This window comes from Rhinopithecus roxellana, chromosome 12 (assembly GCF_007565055.1).
Source record: "Rhinopithecus roxellana isolate Shanxi Qingling chromosome 12, ASM756505v1, whole genome shotgun sequence".
Lineage (NCBI taxonomy): Eukaryota > Metazoa > Chordata > Mammalia > Primates > Cercopithecidae > Rhinopithecus > Rhinopithecus roxellana.
Genome location: NC_044560.1, coordinates 73,219,718 through 73,229,884, shown reverse-complemented (window position 1 = coordinate 73,229,884; position 10,167 = coordinate 73,219,718).

The window sequence follows — 10,167 nt, the reverse complement described above, 5'->3', positions numbered from 1 at the left end:
AAGGCCTGCATGGGCTGTGTATCTGTGTCCTCTTTTCCCTCTGGACTTGACCTATTTTAATTTATATTTCCCTTGCCCTGAGTTTTAAAAACCTGCATTTGGATGTTTTATTTTATATGTTTCTGCTACAAGCTGCCTCACATCCTTTCTGGAACAAGGTGGGAGAGAAATAAATTATTCATCTCTGTATTTCTACCAACCTGGACAGCATCTGGCAGATAGAAAATACTCAATAACTGTTTGTTAAATGTAATCAAAGGAATAAAGTTACGTAGATTCTGTGACAGCTATTTGAATTGTCGCTTAGACTTTCTGCTGATTTTTATCATAGTGTTCAAGAGTTAAAAATACTGAAAGGATACCTGGTGGATAAGTGCCTGTTTCTGTATTAGGTTGGTGCAAAATGTATTTGATTGCAGCAACTCAATTATTGCAGTTTTCCACCTTGATCCAAATGTAACCCATTTGAGAACTCGGACCACTCATCAACTCTGTACTGTGTGATTAATCTTAAAAGATGATGACTAGGTAGCCGGGAAATGAGAAAGGGGGCCAGGACAATGCAGCTCCATAAACAGGGAAGAGAGGCATTCACATGGGATTACATGAGGACAGAGCTGAGGATGGGACACAGGATGTTAAGGACAAGACCTCAGAGATGGGGAAGCACACCAGAAATGGCAATAGACCAAGGGTGAGGAGCCCACGGGCAGAAGCAAGACTTCTGTTTCCTAAAGACAAACCATCGCTATGTCCCCGTGTGCTGCTGGAAAGATGAGTGTGTTTAAGCACACAGTTAAAGATGTCAATATCAAATCTCTGCATAATAAAACTATGAAGAGATAAGAGGAAAATCTTCAGAACAAAAAACAATCTCACTTTTTATACTCATTTTTCTTCAATTTACAACTAATGTTTCCTTAAGAAAAGCCATCTTTTCCATCCCTATGTATTATATCTGAAAAAATAACAGCAGCACCCACATCTCTTTAAATTGGAGATTTTTTTCCCTTGAAAACACATGAGCATGTGTAGTCTTGACTTTCAGTTGTCACCTCAACTTTCGAAACAAGTCCCTCACGCTTCCAGTTAGCTATTTTCAAAACATCATTCAATTGGAATTTTTTTTTTCTTTGAAGAAAATAAAGGTATGCTAACCTATTGATTGCTACACATAACCAACTACATGTAAACCCACGTTTAATTTAAATTTGCTCCAGATATATTTGTTTCAATCAAAAACATCAATTCAATGTGTTGATTTTAATCATGTTTTTCTTCACGAAAACTTAGGGAATCTGAGTGAATTCTTTGAATGACATAAAAGAAAGGTGTTACTATTAAAAATACTAAAATGGAGAGTTTGTAGGAATGAATTTGGTTACATTGTCACCATGTGAAAACATACATATGTAAGATTAAAGGACTGGCCCATCATAATAAAGTATGGCTCTTTCTCCCAAAATGATTTGAACAGAGAAACTGTGAGTTAAGGTTTGGGATACATGGTTTTTTATGTTGTCTTGGCCCAATGAGCTACTTGCTCTGCCTGAGAGTTTGGTCTGGGCCTCAGAGGATGGAGTGTTAATGACAAGGCAGTCACCTTATCAGCCCAGACAAGGAGGCCTAGTTAACCTATGATCTGAGGGTCCAGTGCCTGGGTATGTCAGACCAGGGCTGGGGTCAGGGATCATGTGCCGGTCCCTCTATGGCAGGGACCTCCTGCTCAGCTGAAGCTAAGCTGAGAGTCAGGTAAGTCTCTCATTTGTCACCCCCAGCCCTAACTGATGGCACCAATACTCTCAACTTGTAGGCATAGCCCTCTCGCATTCTGAGCCTGGGAGTCATACCATGTGTATGGCTGAAACAGTAAACTCAAAGGGACTCGATGCTTGGCATGAGATTAGTCAGGTTGCTATAAGCCTGGGAATGGGCTTAGGGACATCCTGGAAGCGTCTCTGCACCCATCAGGCTGTCTGGGCACTTCCTTGAACCCTTCTGCAGTCCCCCAATTCCCAGAATATATAACTGCTCATAGCTGCTGCTATTTCCTCTGCAACACTCCAGTTTCCCTTCTGAGACCTCAGCACCCTTAATGGAAGTCTTGATACATCATCAAACTCTCTGCACCCATCAGGCTGCCTGGGCACTTCCTTGAACCCTCCTGCAGTCCCCCAATTCCCAGAATATGTAACTGCTCATAGCTGCTGCTATTTCCTCTGTAGCATTCCAGTTTCCCTTCTGAGACCTCAGCCCCCTTAATGGAAGTCTTGATACCTCATCAAACTTTGGTCAGTTCCATCCCAGAAGCTGTATCCTGACTTGTTAAACAGAGGCACAATCCCCACCCCACATTCCTACTGGTAGCCTACCTGGTTCATCCTCCCTCCAGTCCTAGTCCCTAATAACCCCCTTTCTATGCTCCTTTATGCCTCATGACTACTGCTGCTGTGATGTCAAATCACAATAATACAAGCTGACATGACTTCAGCCCTTGCCGTGCACCAGGCTAAGTGCTAAGAACTTAACATACAGTATCTCAGGTCATTCTCCCTACAACAGGATGAGATAGATATATATACTGTCTTAATTTTACAAAGTAAACTAAGGCTGAAAGAAGTTAAGTCGCTTACTTACGGGAACAACACTCATAAATGATAGGGCCAGGATTCAAACCTAGGACTGAAGAAGGCCAAAATCACCCTATTTCTCCCTTACAATGAATGAGAAACAAAGAGATCATGGGAGTCATCTAGAATCTTAAGGATATTACATTGCAATTGGTTGGTTTATTGGCATGTCATGAGTACCACTCCAAATCCCTTCACCCCTACCTCTTCTTCCAGCCATGGAAAATGCAACTGGTTCTGTGCAGGCTTCAGTTTGCCTCATGCACAAGTAAGCAGGCAGTGCCTTTCCTCATCCTGTGTCTCCCATCCTCTCACTTCTTGCCCTGTGACTTCTCTGATGTCACACCGTGGGACACCACAGCACAACATTTCTACAGGACAACTTAAAACATAGGGAGTTAACCTCCTGGGGCCGCTCTTGACCAGTGGCAGATGAGAGCTAATAAATACATGTTTTACTCTTCCATTCCCACAATGGATATTCTGAAATACATCTCATCTGTCTTCACAGAAACTTCCACTGAGTCGAGCTCTAGTTGCCTATGGCTGTAACCAACCCAACAATACATCCTTATATTGGCTCTCATTCCCCATCCCTGCGCCCCTGGGACCACATCTCAAGTTACCTACCTGTACATAATCCTTTGTCTCAGGCTCTGCTTTCGGGGGAGCCCAGGCAGGTGAACAGAGAAATGCCCATTTCTCAAGAAAACTGGTCCATTAACTTACATAATGCCTACATAATGCTTTCTCCTAGTTACCACAGAGATTTTTCTCTGTTTCTGTTCAATATTTTTCATCGTGGGATCCCAGGCCCCCTTTCTCTTTCCAAAGTCACTACTGATTAAAGTGTCCTGAAGAAGATCTGACTGTGGCAGAGAAGACAGTCAACATCTCCAAGCCAAAGGCTTAGTGAGGGCAGGTCTTCCACAACACAGATGAAGATGTGAATTTAAACCGAAGATAAAAACTTTTCCTGCTAGAAAGATAGAATAATTATTTTTGGAAAGAAGCCTCTCTCAGGACTGACAAAACACACAAAGAATATTGCTCATCACCTAAATGCAGGCATCTGGGCTGGGACTGCAAGTCTGTTTCTAATCTGCTCCCACCAGGCTTCCCAGCATTTCTCTCCTTGTGGCAGACAGAGTTCCAGCCTCTTTGTTTCCTTAAACCATTGTTACTTTTAATCAATATAGTTGCTTCTTCTTTCCACATATATTCTCAATGGGGAGGTCAGTGTCATCACTCTCAGCCTGAAGATGGGCCTAGGGAAATCAGGAAGATGAAATGGATCAAGAGAATCCCCATGGCAGCCATACTTTCCATCTTATCTCAGCAGCTGAGGTGCGCACTGAACATTCCTGAGTGCCCTACTTGAATTCCTCCATCTACTTGAGCACAGGCAAAACCAAGGAGTGTGCCAGCCTCTTTTCCAGCCCTGAAATGAAATTTATTCATTTTTTTCCAGATATTTATTTATTCTTATGTATTGTGAGACAGAGTCTCACTCTGTCACCAAGGCTGGACTGCAGTGGCACAACCTCGGCTCACTGCAACCTCTGTCCACCGGATTCAAGTGATTTTCCCGCCTCAGCCTCCCAAGTAGCTGGGATTACAGGTACCTGCCACCATGCCTGGCTAATTTTTATATTTTTAGTAGAGACAGAGTTTCACCGTGTTGGCCAGGCTGGTCTCAAACTCCCTGACCTCAGGTGATCCACCCATCTTGGCCTCCCAAAGCACTGGGATTACAGGCAGATATTTATTTAAAGTTAATTTTACATGAAGCCTTTCTGCTAAAATAGGCCTTTTACCCTTTTAGTTATTTTCATACTGGTGACCCATTTTTTGCTTTTGGATGCAACAGTTTCTTTTCTAAGAAACCTAGAATTTAGTAAAATCGTAGCACCCATGTCACATAATACATTACACTAGGAAATGACAGTTCCTCTTTTTGTGACTCTAGTAATGATCAAATGATTGCCTACAAGTACCCGAAACCATTGTAGCCACAGTCATCTCAATGGCCACTGCATTGCAGGGCTGTGTCCCAAGACTTCAGACCTCTAGGGCTTTTGGAGCTGTTATGAGAGAACTCAAATCCAAGCATAATTTGTAGTCTTAAATACCTAGTACCTATTGTATACATATTTATGACCATTTAAGTGTTTTCAGAAGCTGTTGTGAACAATACAATGCAAACCTATGCATTTGTTTTAGCTCATTAGAAACTACAGTGGTGGTAGGAGGTAGTATAAATATATTTTAACTATTAAAATGAGGTCCTAGTGCCCCCAAAAGATTAGAGTAATTGGCGTCATGGAAAGCATACTCAAGACAAGAATCAGAAGACTTAGGCCCATATTCTAAACTCAGTTGTTGATGCGTTCTGAAACCTTAGGCAAGACACTGGTCTTGGTAAACCTCAGTTTCTTCCTCCACAAGAAGATAATCACAGCCACATCACAGAACTTTTATAAGAAACATAATCTGGGCCAGGTGCGGTGGCTCATGCCTGTAATCCAGCATTTGGGAGGCCAAGGCAGGAGGATCTCTTGGGGCCAGGAGTTTGAGGCCAGTGTGGACAACATAATGAGACCACACCTCTACATAAAGTTTTAAAAAGTTAGCCAGATGTGGTGGAACTGAAGGGAAAAACAGACACAAATACAATAATGGAGGACTTCAACATCCCACTTTCCACAATGGATAGATCATCCAGATAGAAAATCATTAAGGAAACAGTGGACTTCAAATGGACCTAAGACATACGGAACATTCCATCAAACAACAGCAGAATACACATTCTTCACAAATACACAAACATTCTCCAGGATACATCATATGTTAGGCCACAAAACAAGTGTTATCAAGTTTAAGAATACTGAAATCATATCAAGCATCTTTGCTGATCACAATGGTATGAAATAAGAAAATATGAGAAAAACTGGAAAATTAACAAATATGTAGAAATTAAACAAATACTCCTTAACAATCAACAAGTCAAACAAAAACTTAAAAGGAAAATAAAAAATAATCTTGAGGCAAATGGAAATGGAAACACAAAATGCCAAAATGTGTGGAATGCAGCAAAAATAATTCTAAGAGGGAAGTTTATAGTGATAAACACCCACACTGTAAAACAAGAAAAAACTCAAATAAACAACGTAACATTATACCTCAAGAAAACAGAAGAAGAAGAACAAACCAGGCCCAAAGTTAGCAGAAGGAATGAAATAATAAAGGTCAGAAGAGAAGTAAGTGAAATAGACTAGCAATACAATTTTAAAAACCAATGAAACTAAGCATTTTTAGGAAAGATAAATAAAATAGACAAACCTTAAACTAAACAAATACAAAAATCAAATAAATAAAATTACGAACAAAAGAGGAGACATAAAACTGATACCAAAGAAATATAAAGATTTATGGGAGACTATTATGAAAATTTAATATGCCAACAAATTGGATAACCTAAAAGAAACAGATAAACTCCTAGAAACATATAGGCATACCTCATTATATTGCACTTTGCTTGAAGGTTTGTGGCAATTCTATGTTGAGGAAGTCTATTGTTGCCATTTTTTCAATAACCTGTGCTCACTATGTGTCTCTGTGTCACGTGTTGGCAATTATCACACTATTTCAAACTTTTCATTAATGCCATATTTATTATGGTGATCTGTGATCAGTGATCTCTGATGTTACTATTATCACTGTTTTGGGTTACAACTAACTGTACCTATATTTAATTTGATTAAGATGGCAAATTTAATCAATCAATGTTGTGTGTATCTGACTGCTCCACAGACCAGTTTTTCCTTCATCTGTCTCTCTCTCTTTGGGCCTCTGTATTCCCTGAGACACAATTATATTGGAATTAGGCCAATTTAAAAACCTACAATGGCCTCTAAGTGTTCAAGTGAAAGAGTCATATGTCTCTCATTTTATTTTATTTTATTTTATTTTTTTTTGAGACGCAGTCTCTCTCTCTCACCCAGGCTGGAGTGCAGTGGCTGGATCTCAGCTCACTGCAAGCTCCGCCTCCCAGGTTTATGCCATTCTCCTGCCTCAGCCTCCCGAGTAGCTGGGACTACAGGCGCCCGCCACCTTGCCCGGCTAGTTTTTTGTATTTTTTAGTAGAGACGGGGTTTCACGGTGTTAGCCAGGATGGTCTCGATCTCCTGACCTCGTGATCCGCCCGTCTCGGCCTCCCAAAGTGCTGGGATTACAGGCTTGAGCCACCACGCCCGGCCTCATTTTATTTCAAAAGCCAGAAATGATTAAACTCAGTGAGAAGGCATGCCAAAAGCCAAGATAGGTTGAAAGATAGGCCTCCTGCACAGAACAGTTAGCCAAGTTGTGAATGCAAAGGGAAAGTTCTTGAAGGAAATTAGAACAATGATCTTGTTCCTGATCTTAGAGGAAAAGCTTTCAGTGTTCATCATTGAGTATCATGATGGCTGTGGGTTTCTCATATATGAATAGGAGGGGCTTGGAGCAAGACGGCTGAATAGAAGCCTTTATCAATCATCCCCCACACAGGAACACCAAATTTAACAACAGTCTATACAAAAAAAGCACCTTCATAAGAACCGAAAATCAGATGAGCAATTACAGTACCTGGTCTTAAACTTCTTTCTTATCTCTGAAAGAAGCTCTGAAGAGAGTGGGAAAGACAGTCCTGTCCAGGCATGGTGGCTCAAGCCCATAATCCTAGCATTTTGGGAATATGAGGAGGGTGGATCACTTGAAGTCTGAAGTTCGACACCAGCCTGGCCAACATGGTAAAACCCCATCTCTACTACACACACACACACACACACACACACACACACACACACACACAAAGTCAGCCAGGCGTGGTGGCAGGCGCCTGTAATCCCAGCTGCTTGGGAGGCTGAGGCAGGAGAACTGCTTGAACTTGGGAGGCGGAAGTTTCGGTGAGCTGAGATCACGCCACTGCACTCCAGCCTGGACGAGAGTGCGACTCTGTCTCGAAAAAAAAAGACAGTCTTTAATTGCCATACCTGTCCCACCTCCATGGCAGTGGCCAGGTGACATGGAGAATCTCTGAGTTTGGGGAAGGGAGAGCACAATGATTGTGGGACACTGCACTGAACTCAGTGCTGCCCTGTCAGAGTGAAAAGCAAAACCGGGCTTAACACAGTTGACACCCACTCACAGAGGGAGCATTTAGAACAGCCCTAACTAGAGAGAAATCGCCCATCCCAGCAGTCAAAACTGAAGTTTTGGCAAGCCTCACTACCATCGGCTAAACAAACTTGAATACATTTCAGGATCCTAAATAAACTTGAAAGGCTGTCTAGGCGCAAAAACTGCAATTTCTAGGCAATTCCTAGTGCTATACTGGGCTTAAAGTCAGTAGATTGAGGGGCACGTGACCTAGTAAGACACCAGCTGGGGCAGCTAAGGAAGTGCTTGTGCCACCCCTCCCCCAACCACAGGGAGCACAGCTTGCAACAACAAAAATGACTCCTTCCTTCTGCTTGAGGAGAGAGGAGAGGTGAGAAAACCTAGAGAAATGCAAGATAATGCAGAGGAGGAATTCAGAATTTTATCAAATAAATTTAACAAACAGATTGAAATAATTAAAAGAATCAAGCAGAAATTCTGAAGTTGAAAAATGATGCATACTGAAGAATGCATCAGAGTCTCTTAATAGCAGAATTGATCAAGCAAAAGAATTAGTGAGCTTTCAAACAAGCTATTTGAAAATACACAATCACAGCAGACAAAAGAAAAAATAATAAAAAAGAATGAAGCATGCCTTCAAGATCTAGAAAATAGCCTTACAAGGGCAAATCTAAGAGTTACTGGCCTTAAAAAGGAGGTGGAGAAACAGATACGGGTAAAAAGTGTGTTCAAATGGATAATAAGAGAGAACTTCCCAAACCAAGAGAAAGATACCAAATTCGAGTAAAAGAAGGTTATAGAACACCAAGCAAACTTAACCAAAAGAAAACTACCTTAAGGCATTAAATAATCAAACTCCCAAAGGTAAAGGATAAAGAAAAGATCCTAAAAGCCACAAGAAAAAAAACAACAATACAATGGAGCTCCAAAACATCTGGCAGCAGACTTTTCAGTGGAAACTGTACAGGCCCAGGAGACAGTGACGTGACAAAATGTTGAAGAAAAAGAACTTTTACCCTAGAATAGCAGGTGAAAATATCCTTTAAACATGAAGGAGAAAAAAAGACTTTCCCAGACAAACACAAGCTGAGGGATTTCATCAACACTAGACCTGTCCAACAAGAAATGCTAAAGGGGGCCGGGCACGGTGGCTCATGCTTATCATCCCAGCACTTTGGGAGGCTGAGGCGCGCGGATCACAAGGTCAGGAGATTTAGACCATCCTGGCTAAGATGGTGAAATCTCATCTCTACTAAAAATACAAAAAAAAAAAAAAAAAAAAAAAAAAATCAGCCGGGTATGGTGGCGGGGAGGCTGAGGCAAGAGAATGGTGTAAACCTGGGAGGCAGAGCTTGCAGTGAGCCAAGATCGCGCCACTGCACTCCAGCCTGGGCAACAAAGCGAGACTCCATCTAAAAAAAAAAAGAAAAGAAAAGGAATGCTAAAGGGAGTTCTTCAATCAGAAAGAAAGAAAAAAATGTTAATGAGCAATAAGAAGTCATCTGAAGGTATAAAACTCACCGGTAATAGTAAGTACACAGGAAAACATGAATATTTTAACACTATACTTTTAGTGTGTAAACTACTCTTAAGTAGAAAGACTAAAAGATAAACCAATCAAAATAATAACTACAACAACTTTTCAAGACATAGATAGTACAATAAGATATAAATAGAAACCACAAAAAGTTAAAAAGCAAGAGGACAAAGTTAAAGTGTAGAGTTTTTATTAGTTTTCTTTTTGCTTGCTTGTTTATGCAACCTGTGTTGTCATCAGATTAAAATAATGGGTTACATCGTATTTGGAAGCCTCATAGTAACCTCAAATCAAAAAATATATGACAAGCCGGATGTGGTGGCTCATGCCTGTAATCCCAGCACTTTGGGAGGCCAAGGCAGGCAGATCATTTGGGGTCAGCAGTTCAAGACCAGCCTGGCAAACATGGTGAAACCCCGTCTCTACTAAAAATACAAAAATTAGCCAGGCATGGTGGCGGGCACCTGTAATCCCAGCTACTCAGAAGGCTGAAGCAGGAGAACTGCTTGAACCTGGGAGGCAGAGGATGCAGTGAGTCGAGATTGTGCCACTGCACTCCAGGCTGGGTGACAGAGTAAGACTTCATCTCAAAAAAACAAAAACAAAAAATATGACAGATACACAACAAGTAAAAAGCAAAAATTAAATCATACCACCAGAGAAAAATCATCTTCAACTAAAGGAACACAGAAAGGAAGGGAAAAAGGAAGAGAAGACCAGAAAACAAATAACAAAATGGCAGGAATAAGTCCTTATTTACCAATAATAACGTTGATGTAAATGGACTTTTATCCATTTAGAGTGGGTGAGTGGATAAAAACAAAAGAAGGCCCAATGATC